The following is a 20,385-nucleotide window of genomic DNA, read 5'->3' as shown; positions in this document are numbered from 1 at the left end:
GGAGGGGCGGGGGCAGCCAACGGACAGAGGACAGAGAGCGACCGCTCAGGGTCACAGGCAATTATTTTAAAAGCCTGTTGGAAACTGCACTGCTTTCCCAGCGTGGCAGGCTCATCCTGAGGGTTGCACTGCCCCAGGTTGCTGACACGCTTGCATGCACACACGGGTGTTCACACGTGCTAGCCACACACACACACACACACACACGGAAGGTGTGTACCAGGGCACACGCAGTGGATGCATAGCCCTGGGTGGGGACCCACACAGACCCCAAATAGGTGGGCACTGGCTGCCTCCAAGGTATGGAGGCACAGGGAGGCCCCACCTGAGGGACCCTTTGCACCCCTGCCCCGTCCCAAGCACAGGCGACCTCCTGTCCTTTGGCTCCCCCACCCCAGCACTAGGGCACAGGGGGCCTGAGCTGAATTGGAGGACTTCCTGTTCCATCCAGCCTCAGAGCTTGGGTGGGGGCTGGAGAAAAAGGGGAGAAGGCAGACCTGGCAGGGGGAGGGAGTGGGGGAGGGGAATGCTGTTGTGCTGTGATTCTCTCTAATTGCTGTTTTGCTGAGAGGTAATTAAAATCCCTTTTTATTTCACACGTCAGAGCCCTCACCAGCCTGTGGAGAGGGCACAGGGGGAGGCTGCGAGGTGGGGGCCACCGAGGGCCGGCCGCCGCCTGGCACAGGGAGGGGACAGGGAGGTAGGGCATCTGAGCCTAGACTGCCAGCCCAGTCTGCCTGCCAGGAAGCCCAGCCTGGCCCCTGGCCCAGCCCATGAGCACCCAGGGTCTGGCCCTGGCCAGGATCTGTGCAGCCCATCAGCGACAACAAAAGCCACATCTCCCGAGTGTCTCCTAGGTGCCAGGCACTTTGCTGAGCTCCTAACTCATAGGATTATTACAAAAATAACTACTACCAAGTAGACACCATTATTATCCCATGTGTCAAAGCTGAGACTCAGAGATTAAGAGACAGCCAGGACCCACAGCTTCTCAGAGGTGGAGCGGGATTGGAAGTGGTCTGACTCAGAATCACGATGTCAACCTGACCCTCCAAGCCACATAAGAGCCTGCCAGAATTCCACAGCCCTACCCTAAGCCTCCTCACAGCCCAGAGGGAAGGGCCACAGCCTTAGGACCGCTGCCCAAGGCCCGTACCCAGCACCATGCCTGCCACGCTGGACACCATGGGCACTACTGACAAGTCCCTTGGGGCAAGAGAGCCAGGGCTTGCCCTGTCCATCAGGCCCTGTGGACACTCCCCAGAGGCCTGGGTGGGGCCAAGAGGCCATGGCCAGATCAGAGCCCAGACTAATGCGCAGTCAGTGTCAGGCTGGAAAGAAGCAAGGCTCCTGCTTTCTCCTAGGTTGGCTGGAGGAGGTAGGCTAAGAGCAGCTGGGACTTGCTGGGTGGGGCAGGTAAAAGCTCATTGATCAGCACCTGTCTGTTTCATAATCCCTGTTCTCTCTGCCTGTTCTCTGCTTCATGTGGGCCAGGAATTGCATCACCACATCCTTTTCATCATTGCCATCTCCACCACCATCATCACCACCATCACCATCACCATCATCACCACCATCACCACCACCACCATCATCACCATCACCACCATCACCATCACCATCATCACCACTGTCACCATCACCATCATATTCGTTTTCACCAAAATCATCATCATCATCACCAGCATCATCACTGTGATCATCACCATGACAACTATGATCATCCTCACCATCACCTTCTCTATTGCCATCATAATTTTTGCCAAATTCACCATCAATACCTCCATCCACCATCATTGCCATCACCACCATCACCATTACAATCATGACCACCATCACCATCACTTTTTCAATTATCATTATCATCATTATTTCCATCAAAATCACCACCACCATCGTTGCTATCAGGGCTCACACTGTACCAGGCACTGTTCTAATAATGGGTATTTTATCTTATTGAGTCCTCATAACACTCAAGAAGTAGGTGCCAGTATTATCCTCCCATTTTACAGTTGGGGAAACCAAGGCTTACAATGAAGGTGCTTGCATAAAGTAACAGAGCCAGAAAGTAGCAAAGGAAGGACTTGAACTGAAACTGCCTGATACTAGAGCCCAAAGTCATAACCAATATACATCACCACCTCTCAGTCGAGAAGCCTAGGGACAAGCCAGAGGACAAGGGGAAAATACAATGGGGGGAGAGACATTTGGTTTGCTCAGGATTAGCAATGAGAAGCATCCCCTCGTCCTGGCTTGAGCTTCCTGGCCCAGCCCCAGTGCAGCCAGCCACCTTGTTGCACTGCTGGACACTGGTAATCCTACACTAACCCTCCCTCTGGCTGAACTTGGCTAGGGCTGGAGGTAGGAAAATGTCAAAAGGAGCCCTATGATTTGAGAAGCTGGATTCTAATTTCATCTCCCGCCAGACAGAAGCCAGAGTGTCCCATCTCCCACAGCATCCTCTCTCTTTTTGTGCCACAGCTCTGAGAACTCTTTGCACATGGTGGCCCAGTTGGGGATGAATGGTCAGGCCTGGGGGTGGGGCCGGCAGGTGGTTGCCCAGGGGGGCAGGGCATATAGCAGCCCAGCAGGGCCCTTGGTGATATCTCAGGACACAGGACTAGGATTGTAGCCAGAAGAGAAGGCTCCTCCCAAGCCTGCCAGGCTTTGTCTCTTCAGGGCATTGGCCATGTTTTATTGGTCATTCAGGGTGGCCAAGAGGGCAGTCATATCCTCAGGGACCAGCCAGGTACCTGCCACCTAGCCTGAGGTCTGATGGGAGTGGGAGATGGGGGCTGGGGACTGCAGAGGAAGGACCCACTAGCAGCCGCCTCAGCATATAGCTCGGTTCACTGGCATCTGTGTGTTAGCAGATCAAGGAAGCAAGAGAGGAAGGGAAAAGGCAAGGGATGTCGAGTAGCGCAGAGGTCCCCAGGGTCCCCCGGGGTCTGCAGGAGTGAGGGAGCTGCATGCAGCAGCCAGGCCCCAGAGCAGGGAAAGGTCTTACCCATCATGCGTCCCCAGCGCACAGTGTTGGCACTAGGAGGTACTTAACACTTACAGAATGAAAGAATGAATGAAAACAATTTCAGGATTAAAACTGTCCTTGAATAGGACACAACACCCAGTGAGGTAGCTTTCCAACACTGGAGCCAAAGGATTAAAAATCTCAGGCGCCGGGGTCAGACGAATATGGATTAATTCCAGCATAACCATTTCCTAGTTGTGGACAGATTACTTGGCCTCTTTAAGTCCCTGTTTCCTCATCCAAACATGGGGACGATAATGTCTATCTGAGATCATGCAAAGGTGGGCAGTCCTCGTGTAAGCACCTCCTGGAGGGAAGGCTGGGACCAGCCAGAATCCCTCAGCCTCCCTCCCCCATCCTCTTTGGGGCACCCGGGACCTCCTCCCACACCTCATTTCTCTCCACTGAGGAGCATCTGGGCATAGCTGATGCCAGCAAGATGAACTCCCTGGTCAGCTGCCCCAGTGCAGTGAGAAACCCCCATGGGGCAGGGCTAGGAGGCGGGACAGAGGTCAGAGACTTCAGGAGCCAGGCTCCTAGGGGCTTGGGGGGTCACTGGGACATCTGGGAAGGAGGTTCCATGGAGGCCAGTGGAATCTCAAACCGGGGGGTAAGTCCTCTCCCTGATCCCTGCTGAGCTACCTTGCTTGAGTCCTTTTTGTCTCTGAGCCTCAGTTTCCTCATCTGTAACATGGGAATAATTACAGGGTCAAAGTCTCAGGGCCGTTGCTGAGTTTATAGGAAGTGATGCTGTGAAAAGCCTCAGTAGCATGTCTGGTATACAGTGGGGCCCCAACCACACACACACACACACACACACACACACACACACACACATGCACACACCCCTTGCAGCTGCCCATTCCCCGGGGCTTGCTGGCTCCCCGGGGAGACCCGGAGCCCCACCCTACCCCACACTCCCCCTTCCTGCACCCCGCACATCTGTGGCAGCGATGCACACCACTCTCCCCTTCTGTCAATGTTCTTTGTCGGCTAATGGACCAATTTTTTAGCATTACGGAGATTTGGCCAATTTGGCTGCCCTGACAGAAAGGCGCAGTGATCAGTTGCCTGGGGGCGGGGTGGGGTGTGGCAGCAAGGGTGAGAGAGGAGAAGGACTAGGAGAAGGAGAAGGGGGTGGAGGGCTGCACCACCTCTCAGGCTGCTCCCAGCCAGGCCCCTCTAAGTACTGGGCAAGGAGGGTGGAGCCAGTGGGGAGATTACAGAGATAATTAGCCCCGCTTATGCACCCCCTCCCTGTGCACGGGCCCTGTGCTGAGCACTTTGCATATATTTTCTCTTCTAATCCTCCACTAACCCTCTGAGGCCGGTTCTATTATTTGCTCCATCCTCCCCGGTGTGGAACTCGGGCATAGGAGGCTCAGAGCTGGCCCAAGGTCACAGAGCCAGGAAGTGATCGAGCTGGAATGTGAGCTGAGGCTGAAAGCCAGGACTTTTAACCATTCCTGAGCTTGGTTTGTAACTAAAGGCTGAGAATTAGGCCAGGACTCCCTTCACCCATCCACCCACCCCCACCTGTCCCCCCCACCCCACCCCAGCCATGCACACACAGAACACACACACACACATCTCCAAGACCCTCGGCCTCTTCAGGCTGCTGGGATTCCTATCAGGCAGGGATCTCCACGTCCTTCCCTTTCTGGCTGACGGTGCCTCGGCCTGAAGTCCCCAGACCCAGCATCTCTGCAGGGAGAGCCCTGAGCACCACAACTGCTAGGCACGAGCAGGGGTCCCAGCCCAGAGCTGGGCTCTCCTCTCCTGCCCAGACTGTGGGCTGGGACACAGCTTTGGCTTCTTGAGAACGTCCTGGGGTCAGTGCCAGGCTGGAAGTGGGCATCAGCTGCGCCCTCCACCACACACTCTGGGCCCTTCTGGGAGCAAGGAGGCAGATCTGCCAGGGAGGATGGGAGAGGAGGGAAGCCGAGGGAGAGGAGGAGAGGGGAGGAGACTGCCTCTGGGCTGGGGGAGGGGGCTCTGCATTAAGCCATCAGAGAGCACAATATTTCATTGCCGGCAATCCCAGCCAAGACATCAACTACTTGGGGAGAGCAGCCTTAAAAGCCTTTTGATTTTATTTCTTCCACTTCATTTTTTTTCCCCTTTCCTTGCTGGTGTCCTTGACAAAACCTCCCTTCCCCCTCTGCCACCCCTTCCGCTACGCCCCTCTGCCACAAGAGGCCAGGGGCTCCCGGGCTGAAGGGCCTTCAGGGACCTCCCAGCCAGACCTGGGGCCCTGTGTGTGTGCACATGTGGGTGGACGTGTGTGCACGTGCAGCTGGGAGATTGCTCTGGTCCCTGTGTCCCTTTTTGTGCACCTTAGCACCCCTGTGTGCATGTCTGGAAGTATGCGCCTGTGGGCTCACACCTACGGCCCCCCGGGAAAACCCTGTGTGCACACGTGTGTGCATGCTTGCGTGTGTGTGCACACGCATGGGCCTCACGGTGAACGCACCCGCCAGAAAGCTCCACCAAGGTAAGAGACACGGGAGCGAGGCCGGGGAGGGCAGCAAATTCAGAGGGCAAAGAGGAGGGAGGAGAGGAGAGGAGGAGGAGGTCGGACCCTTAGGAGTCGGCCTAGTTGGACCAAATCGTGGACCCAGCAGAGACCTCGGAGGGCCAGGGCGTCCCCCCGGGGTGGGGGGTGGAGGAGGTGCGTGGAGTCACAGATGTGCACACACACACCCGGGCGGACACACAGATAGATAGGCAAGCACGCACTCACTGCAGAGACCCAGGGAGTCCCTCTTGCTGTGGGACTCCTGGCCGAGCACCCACGACGTCAGCTGCCGAGCCGTGACGTCACCACCCAGCCCCCGCCCGCGGAGAGCTCCTTCTTCTCCTAATGGCAGGCGACGCGGAATTGCACATCTGTCTTGCCGGGAATTAGTTAATTGAATCCAGGGGCCCGAGCTGCCGCAGCGACCTCGGCCTTGGCCCGGCATGGGGGCTGGGCGGGCGCATGGGGGACGCTCAGCCTGGAAGGCGGCGTGGGGTGGGGGATGCTCACCTAGACAGGGGCGGGGAGACCAAGCTCTCTTGGGAATATCGGTCGATGTCCCGCTCCGCCCCCCCACCCCCTCCCAATCCATCCAGGGCAGAGACCGAGGGCCTGGCGCCTGCCAGGGGAGCTGAGGGGCTGGCTCCGGGCCAGACCTCTGCGGACACCGCCCAGGGGCTCTCCCCTGCCCCAGGGCACTCGGGCTGCCGGGTCCACCTGCCCCTTGTGCTTGACCCCCTCCCTTCTACCCTCGCCTCCGCCCAAGAGTGCCGAGAAATGCTGCTAATTCCCGAGCCCGCCAGCGCAGCGGCCCCGCCTCCCCCAACCCGCTTCCCCCTGGCACTTCGGGATGAGCAGCCGCCGCCGCCATGCAATTTGTCCGAACTGTTTAAGCGCCCGGGAGATTTCCTTGTCCCGTCCCCTGACCCTGTGTCCCTAACCTCGGGCGCTCCTGGGCCTGTCCCGGATCTCCCTCCCTCCCTCTCCCTGCACCTCCATCCTTAGATGACCCCTCTCTCCCCCACTCTTTCCCTGCTAATTCACAAGAGGCAGCACCGGAAGGACGTTAGGAAGTGAGGCTCTCAGAGAGACCCGGTTCCAGTCTTCCGGTGTGTCTCTTGTGAGCTTCCAGACCTTGGCATGTCACTTAACCTCTCTGAGCCCCCAGTTTCCACATTTGACACTAGGATAAGTAAAAAGAGCCTGTCTTATTGGGTAAAATTAAAAAATATATGTAAAGGGCTTACAACTTATCCAATTCTGGTAGCCTCTACATTGTAGTTTTAGGAGGGAGGCAGAACTGTCATGGGGGTGTGGTTTCTCTAGAAATGTCCCTGGGCAATTGATGAAAGAAAGCATCACATTTTGGATTGTGGTGACCTGAAGGGCCAGAGAGTTTGGGTGGGGCTGCCAGGTGGGGGTCCTTCATGATAGGGAGGCCCACCCACACCAGACTCCCACCTGGAACCCAGGCTCCGCCTCCCTCTGCTCCTACCCAGGCCCAGCAGTGACCCTCTGGCCCTCTCTCATTCATTCCACACCTTTGCCTAGCTTTGCAGTTTCACAGATTGTCAACTTAATCGTAAATGCTTAATCCTTGAACAATATCATCCCATTCACAAATGAGAAAGCAGCGTCTCAGAGAGGTTAAGTGACTTGCCAAAGACCTCACAGCTATGACATGGCATAGCTGGGATTTGAACCCAACTTCTTTGGCCTCAAATGACAACCAGTCTCCACTGCTCTGCCTCCCACTCTGAGGACCACTCAGTTGCTAGGAGACAGCAAGCCAGCGGTTACTATGGGAACCAGGCTGATGTGGAAAGGGGAAAGAGTTTGTGTCCAGGCAGCAGCAAGAAGGCTCCAGGTGGGCTCCACAGCCCTGTCTCTGCTCCTCCCATGGAAGCCGCTCTTGGCTTTCAGCTCTGGGACTTGGGTTCCAGGCAGCAGATGCTCAGTGAGAAGGCCAGACACAGGTGCAATGATGACGGGTTACTCTGAGCACTGCCCCTGCGAACCAAGAGCCTTGGTGGAGGATGTGGCCCCAAAGATGGGGCTGAGGGGCAGCCAACCCAAGCCAGGGAGCCTCACACTACTGCTTCCCCCACATTGGCTGAGTGCAGAGCTGAGCCTGCCCCTGGGAAACAAGAGAAAGGGAGGGCAGGACCATGATGGGGCACAGAGCTGGGCAAACACCTCAGTTTTCTCATCTGTAAAAGGGGAATGATACTAACCCCTCTCCACAGATATTTTTTTCTTGCCTTTATTTCAGTGAAATTATTGTTATTATAATCAAGATTTTTACATAAATACTTATTCTATTCGTGATAGTGCCAGATTAGATAGCTCTCCTTGAGTCGTAGTATTAATAGATTTTTTTCTTACATATACAAGTATCTATTCTTTTTGAGATTCTTTTCTCATTTAGATTATTACAGACTGTTGAGCAGATTCCCCTGTGCTATACAGTAGGTCCTTGTTGGTTTCCACAGATATGGTGCTGAGAAAATTAACAAAAATAAATGGGGACTTCCCTGGCAGTCAAGTGGTTAAAACTTGAGCTTCCATTGCAGGAGGCACAGGTTCAATCCCTGTTCAGGGAACTAAGATCCCACATGCTGTGCATCGCAAAAAAAAAACCAAACAAGCAAACAAAAAAAAACTAACAAAAATACAAAGCACCCTAACTGACGCATGGACTTCACTAGCTGTGTGAGCTTGAACAAGTCACTTAGCCTCTCTGAGCCTTTGCAAATGAAGATAATAATATTACCTGCTTCATAGGGTTGTTGTAAGGATTAAATGAGTGAATACAGGTAAAGGGCTTCCAACAGGCCTGACAGGCTTTAAGGGCTATACATAGTGTTGGCCGTCCTATTTTTATAGTAACTGCTAAATAGCTCCCAGGGGTCCTGGTCATTCTGGACCCAGCTCCTATTCTCTCTTGCTCTCTTAGGAGAAAATCTCCCAACACCCCTCACCCCTTGCCAAGTGAGGAGGAGCAGAACTGAGAAACAGGACTCTCTGAGGCCTCAGACCTCCCCTACTGAAAGTTCAGGGGCCGGGAGCCTGGGAGGCTGGGGTGGGAGGGAGTGAGGAGGTGGTGCTGGCAGCTAAATTTGTTCATCCGGCCTGTCAGTCCCTTAATCTGATCCCCGAGGAACAACACGGAGGCTTCACTCTCGATGACAAATGAGGAGGGGAGAGGCCTGCCCTGCCTGGGCTCTGAGTGAGTAATGGCTTTGCATTAAGATATTAGGCCTGGACGACAAGAAATGTGCTCCACCCCCAACAAGGCCAGGAAGAGAGCTTAGGGGAGAGAAGGAGGCTTCCTGAAGACTAAGCCCTGGGAAGGTGGGGGATGCTGGGGGGTTTGAGAGAGGGCTCCGGGAGGGCTGCGAAGGTGTGGGGGTGGCAGAGAGAGACAGACAGGCCACAGAGATATCCAGAAACAGAGACACAGCAGGGAGAGAAGAAACAGAGAGAGAGGGAGACAGAGAGACAGTCAAGGTCTTGGTGTGTGTGTGTGTGTGTGTGTGTGTGTGTGTAAAGACAGGAGATGCCTTACTCACACAGGGCAAGGATACCTTAGTCAGGGCCATGGTCAAGCTGGGTGGGTCAGCCACCCAGGGGGATTCAGCCTCCAGGGAGGGCCAGGCTGGAGGCCTGGAATCAAGACTGGCCTTGGTCTTTGATGTCCCTCTACTTGATGCTGAGCCTCCTGGGCTGGGAGGGCACTGGGTGGGGTCACTGCCCAGTCAGAACTGGCCTTGGCCAATGGGCAGGGCCTCCAGCCACAGGGACAGCCTGTTTCATGGAGGAGGGGGGCCAATACAAAGGGTAAGTTCCAGCTCCAAGTTCCTGCACTGCTCAAGGAGCCCCTCCCTCATCGAACCCCCAGTCCACCATAGCCCAGGTCCCACGATGCAGCATTTGCTGGGTTCAGGGGCCTCTGGAGGAGGAGAATATGGGGCCAGGTCCAGAGTAGAACTTAGAGACAGTGTGGGTCAGAGACAAGGGGTCCAGAGAGAGTGAAACGGGGCAGAGATGGACTCCAGACAGACCCTGGGACAGCTTTTCCCTCTGTCACCACCTCAGAGGTGCGTTGAGTACTGGCCCAGACAGCAGACCTTGCCTGCCTGGGTTCAAATCCTAGCTCCATCCTTTCTGCTATTCTAGCCCTTACAGCATGAAGCTTCTGTGAGGGATCCCTGAGTCAGTACCTGCAGGATGTCTAGAATGGGGTCTGACACATCCTAAAGGTTCAGCGAACTTCAAAATTGCTATTAATTGCAATATTTCCCCCCAGGCCCCAGCCATGACCATGTAAACAAGATGACACCTGGAGCACGTCCCCACACCCCTATATCCTCAGAGGGGTTGGTGCCCAGACCTGGGAATCATCCTGGCTCACCTTAGTAAGCCGTCGACCTCTCCATGCCTCAGTTTCCTCATCTGCAGTATGGGTATACCTGTAGGCTTAGTGGAGCCAGTGCATATAAGCACTTAATAAAGCCCGAAGTGGCCTGGTTCAGATGCCCGAGACTCCTGCTTAGAGGACCATCATAGCCGGGTGTGTGTGTGCGCGCGCGTGCGCACTGGTTGGGAAACAGGGAAGGTCTGGGAGCCTCCCAGAGGGGAAATGTTCAGACACAATAATGAGGTGAGGGGGCGCCCCAAATCCCACGCCCAGGGCCCCATGTGTCAGGGCATAGGGGTCAGGAGCCCATCTACCTCCGCTTTCTGTGCTCCCTCCCTCCAGCACCACCTTCACCCGCCGCGCTGTCCTCTTGTCCCACTCAGCCCCATACGTCCCGGCTGGTCCTACACTTTGCTCACGAGGGATTTCACAGATGGGCAAATCTGCCCGGGTCTGTGGCTTAAGCAAGTAAAGGACGGTCCAGAGAGCAGAGAGCAGCTGCCTTGGGGAAAAGGGGGAGGAGAGGGGCAGGGTGGAAATGCATAGCAAGGGCAGAAAACACAGGAGGCACACTCCCTGAAACTCAGAAGAACACAAAGCAGGCAGCTGTGCCCTTTTGCTGGGGAGGCCTGAGGAGGGGAACAGGGGCGGGGGTCGCCATCTGGGACGGTGCCTCTGAAACTGACTCCCAGGAGCCATCCGCTGTTGGGGTAACTGGGGTAGCCACAGTCACTGAGGTCTTCCTTCAACCGCCCCAAGATCTCCCCGTGAGTCTCCCCAGATCGAATCGCTTGTCCCAGGTGTGAGACCCCTTGGTTTTCCTTAGCCCGATCCCTCCCTGGGGATGCTGGGGTGCTGGAATTTGGTCCAGTGCTTTCCGGTTCTTCAAGGCCTGCGTCTCTCACGGAGCGCCACCAGGAGGCGCCCCACACCTGCTCGGCCCCCCTTGGCCCGGGACCCGCCGGGCTGGTGGGTCGGGAGGAGGGGCCTCCTCCGGTCCGGGTGGGGAGGGTCTGCGGGTCTCTCGGAGCCCTGCGGTGCCTCCTCCGAGCTAGCGCGTGCCCAGCGGGGTCCCGCCCCCTTTCTCTCTCTAGAACTCGCATGGAGTGGCCGACGTCCCACCCGACGCTCTCTCCCCCATGCTGCTCCACCTGCAGCCGCGGGCATTCTCGGTCCAGGGCCCCGGTCGCTCCTGCAGGCCCCACCCACGGAGTCCTGGGCCTTCCTGCGAGCACAGGACCCACAGTCCGGGGCCTGGCTGGGGCCTCCCGTGCTGCCGTCCCCCTTCCTCTGAGCCCCCATCCCTCTCTGAAGGTTGGATGGATTAACTGTTCCCAAACCTGGCTTGTTAAGAATCGGCCAGAGCTTAAATACATATTCTCTAGCTTGAGGGTGTGCCTAGAATCTGTAAGTTTATCCAGGGACCAGCTCCCCCCTCCATCCCCCCCACCTCTGCACTCTGGCTCCTTCAGTCCTGCTCCACGATTCCGCCAGGGAGCCCTCTGCCCACCAGGAAGAAACAAAGTCCCTTAAATATTATTTTTAAAAATTGTTTTTTAGTAAATAATGCATCCAATTGATTCACAAATCAAAGCAGTACAAAGTAAAAAGCCTTCCTGCAACCCTATCCCCAAGCAGCAGATTCCAACCCCTACATAGCTGCCAGGGATTTTATTAATTTCTTACGTAGTCTTCTGAAGAAAATTAAAATCTGTGCTCTTATTTTTCTCCCATTCTTATACAAAAGGAAGCATATTACATTCACTCTGTTTTGCTCTTTGTTTTCACTAAATCTATTTTGACATTCTTTCCACATGGATAGATTCCTTGCTCCTTTTTTACAGTTGCATAGTATTCCATTGTGTGGGCTGTACACAGTCTATTTAATCCAGTCCTTTCTTGATGAGTACCTGGGTGGTTGCTCCTTTTTGGCCCTTACTGACAACATTGCAGTGAACATCCTTGTACATCCATAGTTTTGTAAGTGTGCTTTTGTACAGACAGGGAGGATAAAATGCCCTGAGTGAGAGTACTAGTTGCACAATGAGAGTGTGTGTAACTTGGGTATGTACTTGAGCAGGCATTGCCACTTGCCCTGCATGGGGCTTGGACCATCATGCCCTCCCCAAGCAGTGACCAGACTGTTTTTCAGCAGCCTCACCAACAGAGTGAACTGCTGAACTTTTGGATTTTTGCCACAAATTCACTTGTGTTCAGTGTCCCCAAGAAGCCTGCCTTTACCTTCAGACTGTAACTCCACTGCCTGTGTCCCCCCAGCACACAGGCTTTTTCCTTCACAGCACTTTGTGCATTTGAAATTATATATGTTATGCCATTATTATTTTTTCAACATTTGCCTACCACCAGCCTATAAGCTCCATGTGGGCAGGGACTGTACCCCAGTCCCCAGCACAGCATCAGAGATGCTAACCACCCCTTTGTTGTCTTGTATGGTCCCCTGTGTGCCCCATATCTTAGCAGGTGCTTTGCGTGGATGGCCTCAGCTGCCACTCACAACCACCTTATGTGGGGGGCACAGGTACTGGCTCCATTGAGCAGATGAGGAGACTGAGGCTCAGACTGGAGGTGACTCGCTCAAGGACTCAAGCTGGCCAGTAGGGATGTCCTTTTTCCACAGCCCTTGTCTCTCTCCCTGAGACCTTGGCTTTACTTCTTCCCTACTGTGGCCCGTGGGGGCCCCCAATCACCAGGAATAGTCAGGTCCAGGTCACGGGGGGCTCCAAGCCCAGAATCGGCACCCCTAACACTGCCTGCAATGGTGGAGAGCCAAGCCGAGGGCTTGTCTGAGCCCCTGGGGCTTGTCAGCTTGCAGCTTCACAACCCCTATTTGGTGGCAATGCCAGGTGACCCCGGTGGCTGTGCAGTCACCAGAGCCCCTTCCCCGAGGCCCCATGGCTCAGCTGGCTTTGTGCCCAACTGTCACTCTGCTCCCCAGTGGCTCTTTGTGGCGGCTGCCTGCCTCCCTGCCTCCCATTAATCATGTGTGCAGGATTTATTTTCTGCAGCAGTTTATTTCAGCGAATGCAATCTGGGTGTGCCCACAGGTGGGCAGCATGCTCCGTTGCTGCCAGCGTCACGGAGCTCGGCTTTACTGCCAGGCTGACAGGCATGACTCACCAGCAACCCCACGGCAGATGCCAGGCTTGCCTGAGCCCTAGGGTGGGACACTAGGTACCCAGGGACCAGCCCCACCCCCACATCACCACAACCTCAGCATCCCAAGCAGTCTGGATGGTCCAGCGTGCCCCACTTTTTTTTTACTTGGGGCTTTGCTGCCCCTGCCAAGATCAACTGGCTCAAGATTAGCCCCGATGTCCTCACCCTGAAACAGCCACTCAGAGACTTTTTCTGAAGACCCAGGTGGGGGTGCTTTTCAGTTTCCTGATCTGGGGAAGGAAGGGGTCCTCCCTCCCAAACCCTGTCCTTCCTGGCACTTCTGGGCAACCTGGCCCTGATTCCCATGACAGTCATGGAGGGAAACAACTAATGCCAGCTCTGCTACCCTCTTGCCACACCCACATCACGTGTCCTCCTTCCTGGGGGTCCCTTTGTTTCCTTCATCACCCTCGGCCCCTCTCTCTCATCTGTCAGCAGGATGCAGCAGCCCAGGACTGAGTAGCGGACATGATCCTGAGGCCAGGACAGGAGACAGCGGCTGCTTGGCTGTGATTTCAGGTCCTGAGTTAGTGCCCCTGGTTATCTATCCACTTACAGGCCTTGGACACAGGAAGGAAAGGACTGGGCAGTAGTGGGCAGGGGCCATCCATCTGGCCCTGGCCCTTACCAAGCCCTTTGCATCCCACCCATGCCTCCCTCCTCTGCAGCATCTCCAGGGGCCCAGGTCCCATCCCTGAGGGCCTGCTTCCTCCCTTGGTATCCCCCAGTCTCAGCATAGGACCCCTGCCCCCAGCCTACCCTACCCCGCCCCCCAACCTGGCTGCCGCTAATACTGCAGATAATTCCTGCTGTCACAAAGCCATTACCCTGCAAACGGGCTGCACTTCAGCATGTGTGTGTATGTGTGTGTGTGTGTGTGTGTGTGCAGGGGAGGGGGCTGTGGCAGGCAAAGCGCCTTGCTTATGCCTTGCTCACTGCCATCATTGCCTTGGGGGATTTACGCCACCCCCACCTCTGGTCCCCTGCCCTGGCTGCCAGCCTCCGCTGGACCCTGGGTGATGGAGCCTGGAGCTCTGGGCAGGGGGCCGGATATGCCCAACTGGAGGGTGGTGAAGCCTTGCAGAGGGGTCCCGGTGAATGTGTGCTCTCCCTTCTTCTCCATGGGGGGCAGCCAGACTCAGAGAGTGGCAGAGCCATCTCCCACTTGGTATCCCAGACCTCAGGGGCTCTGGGGAGTAGAACCAACCTAGGGGTGCAAGATGGATGCTGGAAGAACTTTGGTGACATTTGAGACCCTGGCTTCTAGTCTTCCTCCTTGCTCCAACCCCTCCAGGCTCCTGGCCTCCCACCCTCTTTTTTGTCTGCCATTTGTAGACCCCTACCATTACCCCCAGGTGCCATCACAGCTGCTCCACCTCAGCCCCTTCTGCCTCAGCACAGCCAGGTCTCCCCCGGGGGGGGCAAACCCTCCACGCTTCCCAGAAGAACCTTTGACCTTTGTGTTAGGAACCTTCGGCAAACCCTGACATGCTGACACAGCCGGGAGGTACCCGTGGACTCAGGAGGCAGTGGTCAAGGGAGTGGCCTTCAGCAGCAGGTGGAACTGCTTTTAATCTCTGCTCCTCCAGTTTCTGGTGATGTGGTCTTGGCCACGTCACTTACTTTCTCTGAGCCTTAGTGGCCTTATCTGTAAATTGGATCTGATAACACCTGCCTCAAACAGTTATTACTAAAGGTTTTTTACATTATAATACACTGAACCCCAAGAAATTGCTTCTGGTTGACCGGTTTTCCATATTAATATTTGGAGGGTGAAATACTGCACCAACAAACTTTGTATCATTGATAAGGTGTCTACTTGGTGTCCTGCATTTTGCTTTTATACTCTTCATATTTTACTTTTGTACAAATGCTTAAAGAATTCAAGCTAAGTGGGAAAGCACAAAGAAGAAGGTAAGAAGCAAAACAAAATAAAAATAAATCTTCCTGGACTTCCTAGGTGGCACAGTGGATAAGAATCTGCCTGCCAATGCAGAGGACATGGGTTCGATCCCTGCCCCAGGAAGGTACCACATGCCGCGGAGCAACTAAGCCCGTGTGCCACAACTGTTGAGCCTGCACTCTAGAGCCCGTGAGCCACAACTATTGAGCCCATGCGCCACAACTACTGAAGCCCACACACCTAGAGCCTGTGCTCTGCAACAAGAGAGGCCACCGCAATAAGAAGCCCGTGCACCACAATGAAGAGTAGCCCCCGCTCACCGCAACTAGAGAAAGCCCGTGTGTAGCAACGAAGACCCAACACAGTCAATTAAATAAATAAATAAATAAATTTATTAAAAAAAATAAAAATAAATCTTTCTATCAGAAATAGCCATAATTAATGAATAAGAACCATTTCCAAAAATCTCTTTTTGCATAGATACAGGTAGAAGTTTAGAGAGCTAAATGGATAGAAATATTGCTTTGAGAAGGGATTTGATTGAATATTTATATGTAATTTATTAAATTTTAGTTTATTTTAACAAAAGAAAATAAATGGAAGGAAACTGAAAGAAACCACATAACTCCAGAAAATGTGTCTTCATCAGAGACACAGTATTTTCTAAAAAGATCATCTCATATGAACAAAAGATTTGAGGGAATTCCCTGATAGCACAGTGGTTAAGAATCTGCCTGCCAATACAGGGGACACGGTTTCAATCTCTGGTCTGGGAGGATCCCACATGCCTTGGAGCAACTAAGCCTGTGGGCCACAACTACTGAGCCCATGTGCCACAACTACTGAAGCCCACACGCCTAGAGCCCGTGCTCCTCAATAAGAGAAGCCATCTCAATGAGAAGCCTGCACACCACAATGAAGAGTAGCCCCCACTTGCCACAACTAGAGAAAGCCTGTACAGCAACGAAGACCCAACACAGCCAAATAAATAAATAAATAAACAAGAAAAAAACAAAACTAAAAGATTTGAAAGCAATAGGAATAAAAATATTGATTAGGGAGACTCATGTAGGAGGGGGAGAAAAGTGAACATTATAGTAGAAATTGAAGGTGTTAAGTTAGCAAATTTCAAGGAAACACAGCTGACAGCAAGACAGAAAAGAAAAAGAAAACTATGGAGAGAGATCACAAGAAAGAAAAAGACCAAAAAAAAAAAAAAAAAGGAGAGGAAACAGGCAGAATTGTGGAATGGTTTGCATTCTTTTAATCACAAGATTGAACATGGTATTCAAAATTTCACACATATTTAACTTAAAAGAATTTTGCCTCCATGTGCCCTCCTTACCTAAAGGTTTCTATCGTGTTTAACTGGTGAGAAAGATGTAATTTCTGGCATGTTGTAAATACTGACATTTGAAAATAAAGCTGCTGCAGCTCTTCTGAATGTATCGGACCGTGTTGATGGATTTCACATGGTTCAACCTAAAAGGTGAACCGCCAGGCCCACAGCTGGCCCAGAGTGGCACTCATCCCAGCAGAGGCTGTCCATAGCACAAGACCTCATGCTCTACAAGCTCATCTGGACTTGAGCTTTTGTATTTTCTTTGTTCTGTTTTCCTGGTATTTTTCATGAAATTCCCCCTAACTCTCCAATTTATCTCACTAAATGAAGAAAAAAGAAGTTGGAGTCTATGATTAAAATGGAAAAGCAGAGCCCCCTCCCCCCACCACAGGATACCAGTGGCCGGAGTAGCTGGACTGAGCTTGGGGGAGGGTAGGTGGTGGGGATGACCCCCTTCTCCTCCCAAGCACTTCAAGAGAGGCTGTGAGGAAAGGGTGCTGGGAAAGGATGGAGACTGAAAGGATTATGGGATGTATACAACAGGTTGGATTCTGCTTTGGGGGTGTGTAGAATGTGGTCTGGATGCTTCCATGCCTGTGGCCCCTGCCAAGAATATTGGGTGAGAAGTCAGGTGTCTGGCCAACCACAGAGAGCGCTGCATGCAGTTTCCAGGACCAATCCATTCTCAGAGACCCATGGAGCACACGGGGGCAGCCCCTGACTCAGCACCCCACCCCCAGGCAGCACCCTTGCCTCTCCCTTGTTTACTTTTATTTAGTTAGTTAGTTAGTTACTTACTTACTATTGGCTGTGTTGGGTCTTTGTTGCTGTGCGCAGGCTTCCTCTAGTTGCGGTGAGCCAGGGGCTACTCTTTGTTGTGGTGCGCGGTTGCCGCACGCGGTTGTGGTGCACAGCCGTCTCATTGCAGTGGCTTCTCTTGTTGCAGAGCACGTGCTCTAGGCGCATGGGCTTCAGTAGTTGTGGCACTCGGGCTCAATAGTTGTGGCTTGTGGGCTCTAGAGCACAGGCTCAGTATTTGTGGCACACGGGCTTAGTTGCTCCGCAGCATGTGGGATCTTCCCGGACCAGAGATGGAACCTGTGTCCCTTGCATTTGTAGGCAGATTCTTAACCTCTGTGCCACCAGGAAAGTCCCACCTTTCCCTTTTAAAGTCAAGTCCAGTCCCGGAGTTCGTTGCTTGGGTAGTGGTTAGGATTCCGCGCTTTCACTGCCCTGGCACTGGTTGAATTTCTGGTTGGGGAACTGAGATCCCACAAGCTGCGCAGTGTGGCTCCCCCACCAAAAAAGTCAAGTTCGGTCCACAGGGAGGGAGAAGTCAGACCAGCAAGTAAAGCTGACAAGCTGAAGGGGACATGAGGAAGGCCCCATAGGACAAGGGGAACAGCCCTACTCAGACACCCTCTGAGCCACAAAGGACCTGGGGAGCCCCTCCCCCTCCTGCTGCCCCAGGTCTCATTCTCTCCCAGTTCTCTAGCCGCCAACATCTCCCTTGCTACCTGCCAGGATCGGGCCCTGCTGTGTTCACACAGGAACACAGCATCCTAGGGACTCCCAACGTTTACAACGTGCCATTCTAGAGCAGTGGTGCCAATCCCCGCCAGCCCTTTGCAGGAAGCCTGACAGGTGTCCCTTATCCTACCGGCAACATGGATGTTATTATCCCATTTCCCAGACTGGGAACATGAGGTTGAGAGACAGGGAAGTGTGTGAGTTTCCTGGACTGCCAGCACAAACTATCACAAACTGGGTAGAAATGTATCCTCTCACAATTCTGGAGGCTGGAGGCCAAGAAAATCCAGGTGCTGGCAGGGTCATGCTCTTCCAAAGGCTGTTTAGGAGAATCTGTTCCATGCTTTCCCCTTATTTCCGTGTTGCCGGCAGTCCTTGGCTTGCAGCTGCTCCAGTCTCTGCCTCCCTTGTCACATGGCCTTCTCCCTGTGCGTCTCTTCTCTTCTGTAAGGACCTAGGGGATTAAGGGCCCACCCTGTTCCAGTATGACCTTCACTTAACTTAAATTACATCTGCAACAACTCTATTTCCAAATAAGGTCACATTCTGAGGTGCTGGGGTTTAGGACATCGACATATCTTTTGGGAAACACCATGCAACTCACAACAGGAAAGTGACTCACCCGAAGTTACCCAGAGGTACAGTCAGAACCCAGGCCTGAGTTCTGATCAAGGCCAGAGCAGCCCATCATCCCAAGAAGAGCCTGACTTCAACCTCTTCCCCATGTTTCAATGCGTTAGAAGCCAGCTCATGGCCGCTTTTGGCCAGCAGAGCCGGCACAGCTGCAGTTCCCACTATCATGTCCTGGGACGCTGCCCTCAAAGGTGGCCTGGTCAGCTCTTGAGTTAGTCCCCCTCTGGCTGCCCTTTTGTCCACGCCCTGGTGGGGTCTGGGAGGTCAGGGTGGTTGGGGGTGGAAGGAGGGGTAAGCACATCCATGGAGTGGAGGGTCCCAAAAGGGGAGGTAGGGGAATGTCCTCCCCAGAGGATAAGAGTAGAGCCCTGAAGAGGCAACTTCTGCCCCAGGGTGGCAAGTGCCTGGGTCTCTCCTCACCATTTGCAGATGTCCAGGGTCCCCCCACATCCTCCTCTGAACACAAGAGAGGTCTACCTGTCAGCAGGGAGGCTGCGGGGCTGGCCGACGTCAAGAGCCTACTGAGGGTTTCCAGAGAAATCGACAGAAGGGTCCAAGGTTCTCTCCCTCCCTTTTCTTGGAGTGGGAGGTTAGGTCTGAGACTTTGCCCCTACCTGCGGGAGGGATGAGGTGGGCGGCTGCGGCCTCAGAGGGCACCCAGGGCAGGATGGTCAGCAGACAAGGCCTGGAAGGGAGGCCGAGAAAGCAGGGGCTGCAGATGTCACTAACGGACACTTGAGCCCCTCCTGCATCCTTCCACACCCTGACAGTTACCCTGCCCCGTCCCAGAAAAAATGAGAGGCAAAGAGAAAAGAACAGGGGAGCAGCAGGAGCGGGGAGATCCCAGCTCTGCCGCCTGCTGGCTGGGTGTCCTCCCTGAGCTGCTTCCTTCCGAATTCAGAGATAACCAATAACCACGTGAAGTGCTGGTTCCTACCGGCCCCCAACTCCGCTTCGCTCCCCCTGACCCACACTCCAAGAGAGAAGGACAGGACTGGGCAGAGTGAATGTGGGCCTGAGCGAGAATGGGCCTCAGACCAGGCCCCACCCCCGGAGTGGAAAGGGAGCTGATGGGGAGAAGCCGAAGGGGGAGGAGGGGGACCCAAGGACCTAGGACTGTTTTGGACAGATTGAAGTCGATATGCCAGTCCCTGGAGCAAGAAGAGGGACCAGTACTCATTTCTTCATTTGTTTAGCAAATACAGTGTGTCAGGCTCCATTCAAGGTGCTGGGGATGCCAGCGGGATGAGATGGAAAGCCCTACTCAGTGGAGAGACGTCAAGGGACCAAGCTGCAGATGGCTCTCACCAGCTTATTGGGGAATCTCCACATAGCAGGATGTAGATCTCAAACAATTTAAGTTTTCCAGGCACTGCCCTTGACTGGGCCAGGGAGAGGCCCTTTTTCCACTGCAAGGGGCAGCTCTTTTCCCAACACTGGGCCAGATTCTGGGCCTTGGCCACCCTCCCAGGTTACAGCCTTCTCCTTTTGGGTATTGTCCATTGAAACTCCAGGCTTTCTCTTGATAAAAGTGCTTCTCCGCTCCCTGAGCTTGGGTGGAGCTTCAGGAGCTCTCGTGGGGTGGGAGGGTGAGTATGGGTCTCCCCTCACCCTCCATTCTTCAGGGTTGGGGTAGGGAGAAAGAAAGGGGCACCTGCTCCTGATTGGCCTAGGCCAGGGAGCCCCAGAACCAGAGTCAAGGCCCTAAGACTGCTGTAGCTCCTTTTCCCTGAGAACAAGCAGTGACAGGAGTCCAACCTTGCCAGCCGACGGAAGGTTATCTCAGGGTGGCATCGCTGGGCACAGGGCCCCAAGCTCAGCAAGGGCCCACACT

Source organism: Hippopotamus amphibius, chromosome 8 (genome assembly GCF_030028045.1).
Source record: "Hippopotamus amphibius kiboko isolate mHipAmp2 chromosome 8, mHipAmp2.hap2, whole genome shotgun sequence".
Classification (NCBI taxonomy): Eukaryota; Metazoa; Chordata; class Mammalia; order Artiodactyla; family Hippopotamidae; genus Hippopotamus; species Hippopotamus amphibius.
The sequence above is the reverse complement of the archived record's forward strand: the minus strand, read 5'-3'. Positions refer to the sequence as shown.